Source organism: Ovis aries, chromosome 3, assembly GCF_016772045.2.
Source record: "Ovis aries strain OAR_USU_Benz2616 breed Rambouillet chromosome 3, ARS-UI_Ramb_v3.0, whole genome shotgun sequence".
Taxonomy (NCBI): Eukaryota; Metazoa; Chordata; class Mammalia; order Artiodactyla; family Bovidae; genus Ovis; species Ovis aries.
Window position 1 is genome coordinate 202,659,885 of NC_056056.1, and position 17,927 is coordinate 202,677,811.

Here is a 17,927-nt window from a genome sequence, read left to right on the forward strand (position 1 = left end):
ATGATCTTAGTTTTCTGAATGTTGACTTTTAAGCCAACTTTTTCACTCTCCTCTTTCACTTTCATCAGGAATCTCTTTAGTTCGTCTTCACTTTCTGCCATAAGGGTGGTGTCATCTTCATATCTGAGGTTATTGATATTTCTCCCAGAAATCTTGATTCCAGCTTGTGCTTCTTCCAGCCCAGTGTTTCTCATGATGTACTCTGCATATAAGTTAAATAAGCAGGGTGACAATATACAGCCTTGATGTACTCCTTTCCTGATTTGGAACTGGTCTGTTGTTCCATGTACAGTTCTAACTGTTGCTTCTTGACCTGCATACAGATTTCTCAGCAGGCAGGTCAGGTGGTATGGTATTCCCATCTCTTTAAGAATTTTCCACACTTTGTTGTGATCCACACAGTCAAAGGCTTTGGCATAGTCAATAAAGCAGAAGTAGCTGTTTTTCTGGAACTCTCTTGCTTTTTCGATGATCGAACGGATGTTGGCAATTTGATCTCTGGTTCCTCTGCCTTTTCTAAAACCAGGTTGAACATCTGAAAGTTCACAGTTCACGTATTGTTGAAGCCTGGCTTGGAGAATTTTGAGCGTTACTTTACTAGCGTGTGAGATGAGTGCAGTTGTGCGGTAGTTTGAGCATTCTTTGGCATTGCCTTTCTTTGGGATTGGAATGAAAACTGACCTTTTCCAGTCCTGTGGCCACTGCTGAGTTTTCCAAATTTGCTGGCATATTGAGTGCAGTACTTTCACAGCATCATCTTTCAGGATTTGAAATAGCTCAACTGGAATGCCATCACCTCCACTTGTTTTGTTTGTAGTTATGCTTTCTAAGGCCCACTTGACTTCACATTCCAGGATGTCTGGCTCTAGATGAGTGATCACACCATCATGATTATCTGGGACATGAAGATCTTTTTTGTCCAGTTCTTCTGTGTATTCTTGCCACCTCCTCTTAATATCTTCTGCTTCTGTTAGGTCCAGACCATTTCTGTCCTTTATCGAGCCCATCTTTGCATGGAATGTTCCCTTGGTATCTCTCATTTTCTTGAAGAGATCTCTAGTCATTCTCATTCTATTGTTTTCCTCTATTTCTTTTCACTGATCACTGAGGAAGGCTTTCTTATCTCTCCCTGCTATTCTTTGGAACTCTGCATTCAGATGCTTATATCTTTCCTTTTCTCCTTTGCTTTTCGCTTCTCTTCTTTTCTCAGCTATTTGTAAGGCCTCCCCAGACAGCCATTTTGCCTCTTTGTATTTCTTTTTCTTGGGGATGGTCTTGATCCCTACATCTTATACAATATCATGAACCTCTGTCCCAAGTTCTTCAGGCACTCTGTCTATCAGATCTAAACCCTTGAATCTATTTCACGTCCACTGTATAATTGTAAGGGATTTGATTTAGGTCATACTCGAATGAACTTAGCCTCTTGCTGAATTATTTTCTGTGCTGAGACATAAAGGACTATGGTACCAGAGCTCTTTGGAGTCCCACTAAACAACATCTAATGGTTTCAGTATCATTACTCAGTTGACCAGAGAAGGCAATGGCACCCAACTCCAGCACTCTTGCCTGGTAAATCCTATGGACGGAGGAGCCTGGAAGGCTGCAGTCCACGGGGTCGCTAAGAATCGGACACGACTGAGTGACTTCACTTTCACTTTTCACTTTCATGAATTGGAGAAGGAAATGGCAACCCACTCCAGTGTTTTTGCCTGAAGAATCCCAGGGATGGGGGAGCCTGGTGGGCTGCCATCTATGGGGTTGCACAGAGTTGGACACGACTGAAGTGACTTAGCAGCAGCAACAGCAACTCAGTTGACAACACAATGGTACTCATTAAGCACCTTCTGCGTGAAGGGATTATATTATTCTTGCAACACAAAGACCTCTACACAAAGGAGGTTGCTGAACTTGAAACTGCAGAAAGTTCATGAATGTTTCTTGACATCTTCCAGCGGAGATGTTCCATGCCTTTCTGAGATTTTCAAGGACCTTCAACTCGCTCATGATTCAGAATGACAGCTTTACAGATTTATTATAAGCCTCCAGATGTTAAGATACTTCGTGAAAAGAACAAATATATGTAACGAGTATGTTCTAATATTAGTAACATATGAACTAATATGTAAACACATAGAAAAATGAAGTCCCTGTTCTCTGTTGCCATCTATCATGGAGGCATGCCATGACCTTGGGGAACAGAAGTACCCTCTCCCGCTTCCATTCTCCCCTCTGCTCGAGGAGCGTCAATCTGTTCTCGAACAAAAGGACTGGTTATCCAAGCTACTCCATCTAAGGCACTTGACTGAGCTGGAAGGCCCGGAAACTGACTGATCTCTTCTTTAGCCTCATTCCTCTGGTACTGTTGCATGTGTGCTGGCCAAGTCACTTCAGTCATGTCCACCTCTGTGTGACCCATGGACTGTGGCCCACCAGGCTCCTCTGTCCATGGGATTTCCCAGGCAAGAATACTGGAGTGGGTTGCCATGCCCTTCTCCAGGGGATCTTCCTGACCCAGGAATCAAATCCACATCTCTTGGAGTCTCCTGCACTGGCAGGCAGGTTCTTTACCACTGCTACCAAGCACTGTTACTCCTCAGAAATCACTGTTTAGTTTGTGTCCTTGGTAGACTGCCTTGAGTGAAAGGAGTCATCAAGCTAAGCGATTTCAAGTACATACACGCAAATACACACACAGACACACTCGCGTACATATTGTAATTTAAGTCAGCAAACACACTGTTTAGCCATTCAGTTCATTCATGCATGCATTTAATCAGCGTTTATTGTCTTATCTGGAACCAGGCTCTGGAGTTAAGGACAGAAGTCAAGTAAGTCCTGGTCCTTAAGGCTTTCACAGTCTACTGAGAGATAGACATCAAAGCATATGATTTATGAGACAGTGGGTTAAATGCAAAGAAGTAAATAATTGGGAATTCAAAAGAAAGAGGGTGATTTCTCCTGGAGGGATGAAGGCAGGAAAGGCTTCACAGAAGTGACTTATGAGCTGAAATATAAAGGAATGAAAATGGGTCATTTGTAGAGACATGGATGGCCCTAGAGTCTATCATACAGAGTGAAGTAAGTCAGAAAGAGAAAAGCAAATCTTATATATCAACACACACATGTGGAATCTAGAAAATGTGTACAGATGAGCCTATTCACAGAGCAGGAACAGAGAGGCAGACACAGAGAATGGACATGTGGGCATGGGGAGGAAGAAGGCGAGGGGTGGGTGGACTTGAGACAGTAGCACTGACATAAACACACTGCCGTGTGTGAAATGGGCAGCTCGGGGGAGCTGCTGTGCAGCACAGGCAGCTGAGCTCGGTGCTCCGTGATGACCTGGAGGGGTGGGGGTGTTGAGGGGGAGGGAGGGAGGTTCAACAGGGAGGGGACATAAGTATGCGTAGAGCTGATTCATGTTGTTGTACAGCAGAAACTAACACAACATTGTAAAGCATTTATACTACAATTTAAAAAATAGAAGTGACTTACGAGCTGAAGAATAAGCTAAGACCAGACGTAACAAAGAAGACACAGTGTGTTTTGCCCCCCCAGAGGGGCATCTCCTCCTTGGAAACACTCACTCACACTAGCTAATCTAACACCCGTGGGTGCTGAGCACTAAACGCCCAGTCTTCCACTCTTCAATGGCAGTAACACATAGTCAAAGCATCCATGGGCCCTGCCCCGTTTCCCGGAGTGAGAAAAGCAATTTGCATTGCAAACATCTCGGCTGGGGTGGAGGGCACTTTACAGCAGGTGTTCCCGAGCCTGAGCATTTTATAATCCAATTCAAGTCTACTCCCATCTCTGGCTAAGTGAAAGCCAGCCTTTGACATGAACTGTGTCAGGAAGGCCCACCTAACCCCCAAATCTCCTGCCAGAAAGAACCCTGTCATCTACCTGGAGGTGGACCATGAGCATCAGTCAGAGTCTTACTTTGAAATGCTAGTTTGCTGTCAAATGCTCCCTGCATTGGAATCACAGAGTCTTAACCACAGGACCCCAGGGAAGTCCCCTCCTCTCCTCAGTTCAGTTCAGTCGCTCAGTCGTGTCCGACTCTTTGCGACCCCATGAACTGCAGCATGCCAGGCCTCCCTGTCCATCACCAACTCCCGGAGTTCACTCAGACTTGTGTCCATCGAGTCAGTGATGCCATCCAGCCATCTTATCCTCTGTCGTCCCCTTCTCCTCCTGCCCCCAATCCGTCAGAGTCTTTTCCAATGAGTCAACTCTTCGCATGAGGTGGCCAAAGTACTGGAGTTTCAGCTTTAGCATCATTCCTTCCAAAGAAATCCCAGGGATGATTCCTTCAGAATGGACTGGTTGGATCTCCTTGCAGTCCAAGGGACTCTCAAGAGTCTTCTCCAACACCACACTTCAAATGCACCAATTCTTTGGCGCTCAGCCTTCTTCACAGTCCAACTCTCACATCCATACATGACCACAGGAAGAACCATAGCCTTGACTAGGCGGACCTTAGTCGGCAAAGTAATGTCTCTGCTTTTGAATATACTATCTAGGTTGGTCATAACTTTTCTTCCAAGGAGTAAGCGTCTTTTAATTTCATGGCTGCAGTCACCATCTGCAGTGATTTTGGAGCCCCAAAAAATAAAGTCTGACACTGTTTCCACTGTTTCCCCATCTATTTCCCATGAAGTGATGAGACCGGATGCCATGATCTTAGTTTTCTGAATGTTGAGCTTTAAGCCAACTTTTTCACTCTCTTCTTTCACTTTCATCAAGAGGCTTTTTAGCTCCTCTTCGCTTTCTGCCATAAGGGTGGTGTCATCTGCATATCTGAGGTTATTGATATTTCTCCCGGCAATCTTGATTCCAGCTTGTGTTTCTTCCAGTCCAGCATTTCTCATGATGTACTCTGCATATAAGTTAAATAAGCAGGGTGACAATATACAGCCTTGACGTACTCCTTTTCCTATTTGGAACCAGTCTGTTGTTCCATGTCCAATTCTAACTGTTGCTTCCTGACCTGCATACAGATTTCTCAAGAGGCAGGTCAGGTGGTCTGGTATTCCCATCTCTCTCAGAATTTTCCACAGTTTATTGTGATCCACACAGTCAAAGGCTTTGGCATAGTCAAGAAAGCAAAATAGATGTTTTTCTGGAACTCTCTTGCTTTTTCGATGATCTAGCGGATGTTGGCAATTTGATCTCTGGTTCCTCTGCCTTTTCTAAAACCAGCTTGAACATCAGGAAGTTCACAGTTCACATATTGTTGAAGCCTGACTTGGAGAATTTTGAGCATTACTTTACTAGCATATGAGATGAGTGCAATTGTGCGATAGTTTGAGCATTCTTTGGCATTGCCTTTCTTTGGGATTGGAATGAAAACTGACCTTTTTGAGTCCTGTGGCCACTGCTGAGTTTTCCAAATCTGCTGGCATATTGAGTACAGCACTTTCACAGCATCATCTTTCAAGATTTGAAATAACTCAACTGGAATTCCATCATCTCCACTAGCTTTGTTCGTAGCGATGCTTTCTAAGGCCCACTTGACTTCACATTCCAGGATGTCTTTGCATGAAATGTTCCCTTGGTATCTCTAATTTTCTTGAAGAGATCTCTAGTCTTTCCCATTCTGCTGTTTTCCTCTATTTCTTTGCATTGATCCCTGAGGAAGGCTTTCTTATCTCTTCTTGCTATTCTTTGGAACTCTGCATTCAGATGCTTGTATCTTTCCTTTTCTCCTTTGCTATAGTTGCTAAATATTGTCCCCATTTGGAGTCTGCTCTGCCTACACCTGTGAAGTGCCAGCCATATCAGGGCATGGACATCCCCAAACTGAGAACCCAGGCCTAGCTGCCCAGGGTTCTGGAAAGATGAAACAACACATGGAAGGGAGCTGTTTACCTGGGATCCTTCTGCTCAGCTCCTAAACCCAGGCCAGCCTTTACAACTTTGAGCAGGTAGCTTAACCCTTTCCTCCTCAGCTTCCCAGTCTGTAGGTTGGGGCTAACACCTCCTCCAGACTTCTAGATCTGTCCATCCACAGTGATTGCCTGGAAACTCTGAGAGGTGCTGTGGGGACGAGGGATGGAAAACCATCAGCCCTCAGGGGACTTCCAGTAAAGCTGGGAGATGCTTAGAGTAGTACCCTGTTGGATGAAGAACTTACACAGGGTGTGAGAAACTGCCGGTATATGGTTCTTCCTCTGGGGTTCTTTAAAGGTTGGGGGGATGGAGGTCTGGGGGAGTGACCCACAGTGGCTAAAAGAGTGAGGAGAGGCTCTCGCAGATCTGAGACATGAGCTGTGGACTTTGTCATTCAAGGTCCCATGTGGAATCGGGAACAAGCATGGGATGTTCCTGGACAAGAGGTTAGCATGGGTCCTGTCAGAGGTCAGTCATTTAAAACATAATCTTAGGACTTCCCTGGTGGTCCAGTGGTTAAGAATCCACCTGCCCACACAGGGGATGTGGGTTCAATCCCTGGTTGGGAAACTGAGATCCCACATACCACGGGGCAACTAAGCCCATGTACGGAAACTACTAATCTTATGAGCTCTGGAGCCCAGGCACCATCACCAAAGATATCTCATGACGCAACGAAGATCCAGTGTGCTGCTGCAACCAAGACCCAACACAGCCAAATAAATATCAATAAATAAAAATAAAATGAAGCATAATCTTAGAACTTCAGCATCCCCTAATTCAGTGGATGAGATACCACCAGGCTCATTCTTCGCCCAAGGTCCCCTTTGCAGCCACCGGAGTCCCCTGTTGCCAGCTGTTCCCAGAACTTCTAAGAACTGTGGGCTACACAGCCAACATGTGTCCCCAAAGAATATTTGAGAAACACAGCACCTGAAAGGCCAAGGATGCCCCAGCAGAGTAGCTAATCAGATCTCCCTAGTGTTTTACACACCAAATAAACCAGAAAAAGCAAATAAACACTCCCAGTCTGACCCATAGGAGGACAGATGAGGCAGTTACGAAAGATAGGGTGTGACTCTTCCGGTACAGCTGGGGAAAAAAACTCTCTTTCAGAGAGAATCATACTTAGCTTGCTTGGTTTCCCTGGTGGCGGGGTAGGCATGGAGGTGGGAAGATACATCAATTAATGATCAGTAATTGCAGGCATAAGCAGTGGAAACGGGACCTATCCCTCCTAGCTAAACTATCTTTACCCAGTTACTTGTAGCTACTCATCTGCTTCTATCAAATTGTACCCTTTTAACTGGTGCCTAAATAAACAAGCGGAAAAAGTTAATTTCCTGGCAGGAAATTCCTGTGTAATTAGTCAGCAGCTTCAGCCCCTGCCCTGTCACTCACCAGCACCGTCTCCTTTATCAGGGCCACCTCTCTCCGTCCCTGAAACCATCACCTTAAGCCAGGTCCCTCTCCTGGGCCACACAGCTTCCTATTGATCTCTGTCTCCAGTTCTCTTCCCTCAAGTCTCTGCCACTCTGGAGATCTTCAGTATAGAGACCTTCCTAAATCCCAAATCTGGTCCACCCTCCCGTGTTTAAAATCTGTAACATCTCTTCATTCACTCTAGGATAAAATTCAAACAACCTTGCACAGCTTACAAAGCCATGCTCTGGCCCCTGCTTACCATTCCAGACTCCTATCCCCCCTTCCCCATCTGGAGTCTATGGGGTCGCAGAGTCAGATAAGACTGAGTGAGCACACATATGGCTAATTACAGAAAAAGAATACAGTCCAACAATAACCCGAGCTTGTCAGCCTTCCTGTCAGACTAACACAGTAGAAAATTTCCTCTAGACATGTGACTTTACATCCACATTGTATATTTTGTGACTGAATTAATTTATTCATTATATTCCATTCACTAGAAAATCCATTTTGTCTTTACTTTGGGAGAGCATGAGAGAGGAATTATTCCGTAGACTTTGGTGCATATTAAACTGTAGACTGGCTTTCCTTGGTGGCTCAGTGGTAAAGAATCCCCCTGCCGAAGCAGGGGACATGGACTCAATCCCTAATCCAGGAAGATCTCACAGGCCAAGGAGCAACTAAGCGCGTGCATGCTTAGTCGATCAGTTGTGCTCAACTCTTTGTGACCCCGTGGACTGCAGCCCACCAGGCTCTCTGTCCAGGGGATTCACCAGGCAAGAATGCTAGAGTGGGTTGCCATGCCCTTTTCCCAGGGATCTTCACAACCCAGGGATTGAACCCAGGTCTCCTGCCTTGCGGGTGGATTCTTTACCATCTGAATCACCAGGGAAGCCCAAGAATAGTAGAGTGGGTAGTCTATCCCTTCTCCAGGGGATCTTCTCAACCCAGGAATCAAACCAGGGTCTCCTGCCTTGCAGGCGGATTCTTCAGCAGCTAAGCTACCAGGGAAGCCCAACTAAGCTCATGCACCACAACTACTGAGCCTGTGCTCTAGAGCCCAGGAGCCACAGCTATTGAGCCAACGAACCCTAGAGCCCCTGCTCAGCAACAGCGACCCAGCACAACCATAACTAAATAAAAATTATCAACAGTAGACTGGACTAGCCACTCTTTGGGGGCAAAAGTGAATCTTGTTCAGCCTCATATCTCCATGCTGATAAAAGCACCTGGTATGAGGGAGCTGCTTATTAAGGATGAGCTGAATGAATGAATAAAGGAGGAGGTTAACTCACAATACAAGGTGCAAGAACTGGGCTGAGTGTTTTACCTAGAATACCTCACTTACTTCTCACAACCATCTGTGATACAGGCGGTGTAGCTACTTCTGATTGAAACCGCTCTCTAGCATTCAAACGTTGTTTCTTTCTCTTTCACCAGGGAGTGAACCCAGACCTTCGGCCGGGAAAGTGCAGAGCCCTAAGCGCTGAACCACCAGGGCATTCCCTCAACACCTTGCTTCTCACTACTTGCATCATGGAGTCAGGCTGGTCTTTCACAGAAAGGAAAATTGTGGTATCATTTAACTGGCTAGAGACTTTCACTGCCACACAGAATTTATCTTCCAATCATTACAGAAATATGTAAATAAACTTTGAAAGGTAAGATAAGCTGGTGAAGGCAATCTAGCTGAGACAGCTGTTGAACAACAGGAGCAGAATGAGGGCCAGGTACGCAGATGCCTTCAAGACCATAACTGAATATTTGCAATTCATGGATGAAAGGAATCCTAGTCTGGGAGATCAAACAAGATGTCAGGAGACAAAGAACCTCTGTTGTAAAAGAGAAGGCTCTGCATTTTAGCTCCCTGTCAAAGAGATGTATGTATATCAACCTAGATCCCGTTAGGAGGCAAAAACCGATGTCAACAGGAAATGTTTACCATAAAGATTTATGGGAACTTCCTGGTGGTTCAGTGGTTAAGTCTCCGCACTGCCAACGCAGAGGGTGCAAGTTCAATCCCTGGTCAGGGAACTAAGATCCCACATGCTACGCATCATGGCCAGAAGATTTTTTTTTTTTTTTTAAGAATTATGAAGCTATGACAGGAGTGCAACTATAAGTTGTAAAAAGACCTCTAGAGTGTACCTCAAGGCTGAAGGAGAATACCCAAGGAAAGACAAATGTGGAGGGGAGCTCCCCGCCAAAGGCTGGGCTTCTGATCTCGTTGGAGAAGCTGTAATTGCAGCCCATTGGGTGGTGAAGTTCACCAGGCTGATCGGACCAGAGTTGGTCCACAACTGCTGGGCAGGCAGGAAATAACTCACCAGGTTGCTGACCCACTGAGACTGGTGGACAGGAGGGCAGAGGGGGTTTGGGCACCACTGCAGGCCTGGAGTGGGCAGAACCACGTAGGGAGGGCTGCAGGAAGGCAGTCACTGGGCCGAAAGTTCTCCAAGAGACCAAATGTTCTGGGCACACTGCTGAGGCCCAGCACCGCTGTGCTCACAGACCTGCACCACTGACCATCCATGTAACAAGAGACAGAAAGGAGGGAATTCCCTGGAGAACCAGTGGTTAAGATTCTATGCTCTCACTACAAAGGGCCCAGGTTCAATCCCTGGTTGGGGAACTAAGATCCTGCATGCTGCAACTAAGAGTCTGAACGTGAAACTAAAAAGGTCCCATGTGGCAAAGAAGATCCTGTGTGCCACAACTAAGACCAGACACAGCCAACTAAATAAAACAGATAGATAAATATTTTTAAATGAAAAATAAAATTTTAATTAAAATAAAAAGAAGAAATGAGGTGGATGAAACTGGAGCCTATTATACAGAGTGAAGTAAGCCAGAAAGAAAAATACCAATACAGTATACTACTGCATATATATGGAATTTAGAAAGATGGTAATGATAACCCTGCATGCAAGACAGCATAAGAGACGCAGATTATAGAACAGTCTTTTGGACTCTGTGGGAGAGGGCAAGGGTGGGATGATTTGGGAGAATGGCATTGAAACATGTATAACATCATATATGAAATGAATCACCAGTCCAGGTTCGATGCAGGATACAGGGTGCTTGGGGCTGGTGCACTGGGATGACCCAGAGGGATGGGATGGGGAGGGAGGTGGGAGGGGGTGCAGGATGAGGAACATGCGTACACCCATGGCAGATTCATGTTGTTGTATGGCAAAACCAATACAATATTGTAAAGTAATTAGCCTCCAATTAAAATAAATTTATATTAAAAATAAATAAATAAAGTACACTATAAAATTGAAAAAAATAAAATAAAAAGAAGAGCATAGGCCAGAGTGCACTTAGAAACTAACTGCTCAGGACCCAGAAACAGAAACCATCATCATCATTAATATTTACTGGTATCTGTTCTTGGGCTCCCCTTGTGGCTCAGACGGTGAAAAATCTGCCTGCAATGCAGGACACCCGAGTTCGATCCCTGGATAGGGAAATGGCACCCCACCCCAGTATTCTTGCCTGCAGAATCCCATGGACAGAGGAGCCTGGTAGGCTACAGTCTATGGGGTCATCATTATCATTAATATTTATTGGTATCTATTTTTGGTTAGTTGTTGTTTATTTGCTAAGTCATGTCCGACTCTTTGCGACCCCATGGACTGTAGCCTGCCAGGCTCCTTTGTCCATGGGATTTCCCAGGCAAGAATACTGGAGTGGGTTGCCATTTCCTTTTTCAGGGGATCTTCCCAACCCAGGGATCAAACCCACATCTCCTGCATTGGCAGGTGAATTCTTAGCCACTGTACCACCAGGGAAGTCCAGCCACCCCCATTTTATAAGAAAGAAAGGCTCAGCAGTGCATAGAGCTTAAATATCCAGTGTAACATAACCCACACGTAGCATAGCCATGTCACTGAAGCATAGAGGACTCGTGGTTTCCGTCACCGCCTTAGGTCCTCACAGGACTCCTTTCACCTCTCACAGGCAGCGGTGTGGCCCAGGGCAGTCGAGGTTGTTCTCTGCTCCACCTTGCTAGAGGTTTAAGGCAACTCACCTGAATTCTCCACGTGATGTTTGCTAATTTGAAAAACAAGAAGTGAAAAGAAGGGACTGTCATCAGAGCAGAAGTGAGCCAAAGCTGCTCTCCATACTTACCTCTCAACCATCGGGGTGGGCTCAGACAGGCTCTGGTGCCATCTGTTTCCAGAATTTCCCAGCTTCCATAATCCCACTGCATCCCCTGCAGCTAGTGACTTGGTTAATGCTCTGCTTTGGCATCTGATAAAAGTTAAATCTGAAAACTTTAATGCGGCATCATTGTATTTGTTTTGGCTTCTAACTTACAAAGGAGAAACTCATTTTATTTTTCCAAAGTCAGGTGATGAAGAGGAAAATGAGCCAGGCCACTCCAAGCTGATTAACAGAGAGCTGGAGGTGGAGATGAATGAGTAGTATTAGCACCCACTCAGGCAGCTCTTCCAAAGGCAAGTGGGAGGGTCACGCACCATTTAACATGGCGACAATCCCAGGTTCAGGTTCAACATCAGCCAAACCTATCCTGACTCAAAAGGTGTGGCAAAAGAAGAGGCTGCCTGCAGGACAAACTGAGTTGAAAATAACAATATGAATTCAGAATTTTTTCCTCTTTAAAAAATTTACAAGGAAAGGCAAACTGATAGAAACAATAGGCAAATGACCATAAGGAAATCTCTGGGGGTTGTAAGTGTTCTAAAACTGAATTATGGTATGGCTACACAAATTACCAGACTAGAAAGGTGAAGGATGAGGTAGGGCAGGAGGTGGAGTGAGGGGAAGGGGTGTCTGGAACAGAACCAAATCAGCCTAAGCTCCTAAATCTGCTAATCAACCAAAGGTAAATGTCCCAAACCATTGGCAAATGGATCATATAACTAACCCACTTCTAACTAGGGCTTCCCTGGTAGCTCAGATGGTAAAGAATCTGCCTACAATGCAAGAGACCCAGGTTCAATTCCTGGGTTGGGAATATTCCCTGGAGAAGGAAATGGCAACCCAGTCCAGTATTCTTGCCTGGAGAATTCCACAGACAGAGAAGCCTAGTGGGCTACAGTCTATGGGGTCACAAAGAGTCGGCCATGACTGAGCGACTAACTTTCACTTTCATATAATTAACAATAAGCCATTTGGGAGACATTTGCCTCTGTAGTTTTTCATCTCTCTTTGATATAGACAATTATCACTGCATCCACTGTATTATAGTAACTTGCATACTTATCTTTTTACTCTCACTAGGCTGTAATCTGGGAGAAGGCAATGGCACCCCACTCCCGTACTCTTGCCTGGAAAATCCCACAGATGGAAAGGCCTGGTAGGCTGTAGTCCATGGGGTCACTAAGAGTCAGACATGACTGAGCGACTTCACTTTCACTTTTCACTTTCATGCATTGGAGAAGGAAATGGCAACCCACTCCAGTATTCTTGCCTGGAGAATCCCAGGGACAGGGGAGCCTGGTGGGCTGCCATCTATGAGGTCGCATGGAGTCGGACACGACTGAAGCGACTTAGTAGCAGCAGGCTGTAATCCTCTTAAGTGTAAGCACTGGGAGTAACTGGATTTTATTATTATTATTATTTATTTGGCTGTGCTGGATCTTAATTGCAAAGGATCATTAATCTTTGTTGCAGTGTGCAGGATCTTTAGTTTCAGTGTTCAAACTCTGAGTAGCAGCATGTGGTATTTACAATAATTCCCTGACCAGGGATTGAACTCAAAGCCCCTGCATTGGAAGCGCAGAGTCTAAGCTACTGAACCACTAGGGAAATCTCAGGATTAATTATTTATGTACTCCACAGTACCTAGGTAACTGAGAATATTCATTCAATAAGTTATATTAATATTTACATATCACTTATTTTTATTTGTTTATAGGTAAATGTATTCACATTGTTCAAAACTCGAAAGTTACTTACTTAAGGGCATACATATATAATGAAGAGTTTCCTTTCCTCATCACCCCCAGATGTACTGGCAACAAATTTCCTCAGCGTTTGACTATGAAAGTCTTTATTTCTTCATTTTTAAAAATAATTGTATTTATTCATTTATTTTTGACTGCGCTGGGATACTCTCTAGGCGCTAGCTATAATACGAAGCTTCTCATTGAAGTGGCTTCTCTTGTGTAGCATGGGCTCTAGGGTGTGCAGGCTTCTGTAGTCGCATCATGTGGGCTCAATAGCTGTGATTTCCTGGCTGTAGAACAGAGGCTCAATAGTTGTGGTGCACAACTATTTCATTGCTCTGCAGCATGTGGGATCTTTTCAGACCAGGGATTGAATCTGTGTTGCCTGCATGGGCAGGCAAATTCTTAACTACTGGACCACAGGGAAGCCCCTATAATCAAACTTTTAAGAGTTGAAGACAAAGTTGAAAGCATCAAGAGAGACATGAATCATCACATACAGTAAGATTATCAATATTATTGATCCTCAATAAAATAAGATGATCAATGGCAACCCACTCCTGTGTTCTTGCCTGGAGAATCCCAGGGACAGGGGAGCCTGGTGGGCTGCTGTCTATGGGGTTGCACAGAGTCGGACTTGACTAAACTGACTTAACAGCATAGTTCTCATCAGAAACTCTGGAGGCCAGAACACAGAGGACTGATACACATATTCAAAATGCTAAAACAACAACAACATGTCAGCTACGAATCCTATATGTGGCAACTGTCCTTCAAAAGTGAGGGAGAAACTAAGACATTCCCAGATAAACAATAGCTAAGGGACTTTGTGGCCAGTAGACCTGCCCTGCAAGAAATGTTTAAGAGACTCCTATAAGGTGAATGAAAGGACACTAGATAGTAGCTAGAAGCCATATGGAGAAATCAGGACACCAATGAAAGTAAATACATGGAAAATTATAAAAGCTAGTACTATTATAACAATGTTTTGTAATTGTACTTTTTATTTTCTACATGAGTTGAGACTAATACATTTAAAGAAAAAAATTGTTTAAAAGCTATTATTGCTATAACTTTGGTTTGTAACTTCAAATCTTGCTTTCTACATAATTTAAGAAACAAATGCATTTTAAAGAATTATTAGCTCATGTTTTGGGGCACACAACATATAAAGGTGTAATTTTGTGACATCAACAACAGAAAGGACTGGGGACAGAACTTTAAAGAAGCAGAATTTTTTATGTTATTGAAATTAAGCTGGTATAAATTCAAATTAGACTGTTATAACTTCAGAATTTTAAATGTAATTCTCATGGTAACCAAAAAGACAATAGCTAAAAGGAAATGAGAAGGGAAAGCAAATACTTCACTACAAAAAATCAACTAAGCACAAAAGAAGACAGCAATCTGGAAATAAGGGACAAAAAAAAAAAACCCTAAAGCATACTGAAAACAAATAGCAAAATAACAGAAGTCCCTCCTTATGAGTAATTACTTTAAATGTAAATGGGTTAAACCCTCCAAGGACAGAGATTAGCAGAATGGATAAAAGCACATGAGCCAATCATATGCTGTCTACAAGAGACACGCTTGAGCTCCAAAGACACAGAGATCGAAAATAAAAAGATAGAAAAGACATTCCATCCAAAGAGTAATCAAAAGAGAGCAGAGATGCTATACTAATATCAGCCAAATAGATTTTAAATCAAATAAGTTTACAAAGAAAAGCATTATATGTTATAAAATGTTCAGTACAGCAAGATGATGTAACAAGTGTAAACATTCATATGCCAAATGATAGACCATCAAAATAAGTGAAGCAAAAGCTGGCAGAACTTGAGAGAGAAATAGTTCTAAAAAATACTGGCAACTTCATTGCAGGTTATAAAATCAACACACAGAAATCCCTTGCATTCCTATACACGAATAATGAGAAAGTAGAAAAAGAAATGAAGGAAACAATTCCATTCACCATTGCAACGAAAAGAATAAAATACTTAGGAATATATCTACCTAAAGAAACTAAAGACCTATATATAGAAAACTATAAAACACTGATGAAAGAAATCAAAGAGGACACTAATAGATGGAGAAATATACCATGTTCATGGATTGGAAGAATCAATATAGTGAAAATGAGTATACTACCCAAAGCAATTTACAAATTCAATGCAATCCCTATCAAGTTACCAGCCACATTTTTCACAGAACTAGAACAAATAATTTCAAGATTTGTATGGAAATACAAAAAACCTCGAATAGCCAAAGCAATCTTGAGAAAGAAGAATGGAACTGGAGGAATCAACTTGCCTGACTTCAGGCTCTACTACAAAGCCACAGTCATCAAGACAGTATGGTACTGGCACAAAGACAGACATATAGATCAATGGAACAAAATAGAAAGCCCAGAGATAAATCCACACACATATGGACACCTTATCTTTGACAAAGGAGGCAAGAATATACAATGGAGTAAAGACAATCTCTTTAACAAGTGGTGCTGGGAAAACTGGTCAACCACTTGTAAAAGAATGAAACTAGATCACTTTCTAACACTGCACACAAAAATAAACTCAAAATGGATTAAAGATCTAAATGTAAGATCAGAAACTATAAAACTCCTAGAGGAGAACATAGGCAAAACACTCTCCGACATAAATCACAGCAGGATCCTCTATGATCCACCTCCCAGAATTCTGGAAATAAAAGCAAAAATAAACAAATGGGATCTAATTAAAATTAAAAGCTTCTGCACAACAAAGGAAAATATAAGCAAGGTGAAAAGACAGCCTTCTGAATGGGAGAAAATAATAGCAAATGAAGCAACTGACAAACAACTAATCTCAAAAATATACAAGCAACTTATGCAGCTCAATTCCAGAAAAATAAACGACCCAATCAAAAAATGGGCCAAAGAACTAAATAGACATTTCTCCAAAGAAGACATACGGATGGCTAACAAACACATGAAAAGATGCTCAACATCACTCATTATTAGAGAAATGCAAATCAAAACCACAATGAGGTACCACTTCACACCAGTCAGAATGGCTGCGATCCAAAAATCTGCAAGCAATAAATGCTGGAGAGGGTGTGGAGAAAAGGGAACCCTCCTACACTGTTGGTGGGAATGCAAACTAGTACAGCCACTGTGGAGAACGGTGTGGAGATTTCTTAAAAAATTGCAAATAGAACTACCTTATGACCCAGCAATCCCACTGCTGGGCATACACACCGAGGAAACCAGAATGGAAAGAGACACATGTACCCCAATGTTCATCGCAGCACTGTTTATAATAGCCAGGACATGGAAACAACCTAGATGTCCATCAGCAGATGAATGGATAAGAAAGCTGTGGTACATATACACAATGGAGTATTATTCAGCCGTTAAAAAGAATTCATTTGAATCAGTTCTGATGAGATGGATGAAACTGGAGCCAATTATACAGAGTGAAGTAAGCCAGAAAGAAAAACACCAATACAGTATACTAACACATATATATGGAATTTAGGAAAATGGCAATGACGACCCTGTATGCAAGACAGTAAAAAAGACACAGATGTGTATAATGGACTTTTGGACTCAGAGGGAGAGGGAGAGGGTGGGATGATTTGGGAGAATGGGAATTCTAACATGTATACTATCATGTAAGAATTGAATCGCCAGTCTATGTCTGACGCAGGGTGCAGCATGCTTGGGGCTGGTGCATGGGGATGACCCAGAGAGATGTTGTGGGGAGGGAGGTGGGAGGGGGGTTCATGTTTGGGAACGCATGTAAGAATTAAAGATTTTTAAATTTAAAAAATAAAAAACTAAAAAACAAATAAATAAACAATAAAAATAAAAAAATAAAAAATACTGGCAATTTCAATACCCCACTCATAATAATGGATAGAACCGCCAGACAAATGCAAGGAAATAGAGGACTTAAAATAAACCAATTAACTCTAACATACATAGTATACAGAGCACCCTACCCAACAGCACACACATCATTCTCAAGAGCAGGCAAGACACCGTGCAAGCCAGGCCACAGATTCAGGCTCAGTATGGTATCTGACTGTAACCAGATAAAGTTAGAAACTGGTAACAAAAGGAAAGCTAGAAATTGATGAAATTGTGGAGAAACCAAATGACACATTTTTAAACAACCAATGGATCAAGGAAGAAATCACAAGGAAAATTAGAAAGTAGTTGCAGGCGAGTGAAAATGAAAACACAATTTACTAAAACTTATGGAAAGCGGCAAAAGTGGTGCTTTGGGGGGAAATGGTAGTTATAAACATATTTTTTTAAAAAAAGGAAGGAAAGAGGCAGAAAGAAAGGAAGACTAAAAATGGATCAAGGTACAGTACAATGATAAGAAAATAGTTAGGTATTTCCTTGGTGGTCCAGTGGTTGAGAATCTGCCTTCCAATGCAGGGGACTGGGGCTCGATCCCTGCTCAGGGATCTGAGGTCCCACAAACTGAGGAGCAACCAAGCCGACGTGCCACAGCTATTGAAGCCCAAGTAGAGAGTCTGTGCTGCAAGAAAGGATCCTTCATGCTGCAACTAAGACCCAGATGCAGCCAGATAAATAAATATTTTTTAAAAAAGAAACAAAAAACCAGAAACAATAGGTTTTGCTGAGGATGTAGAAATTGGAATGCTTGCGCACTGTTTGTGTAAATATAAAGTGGT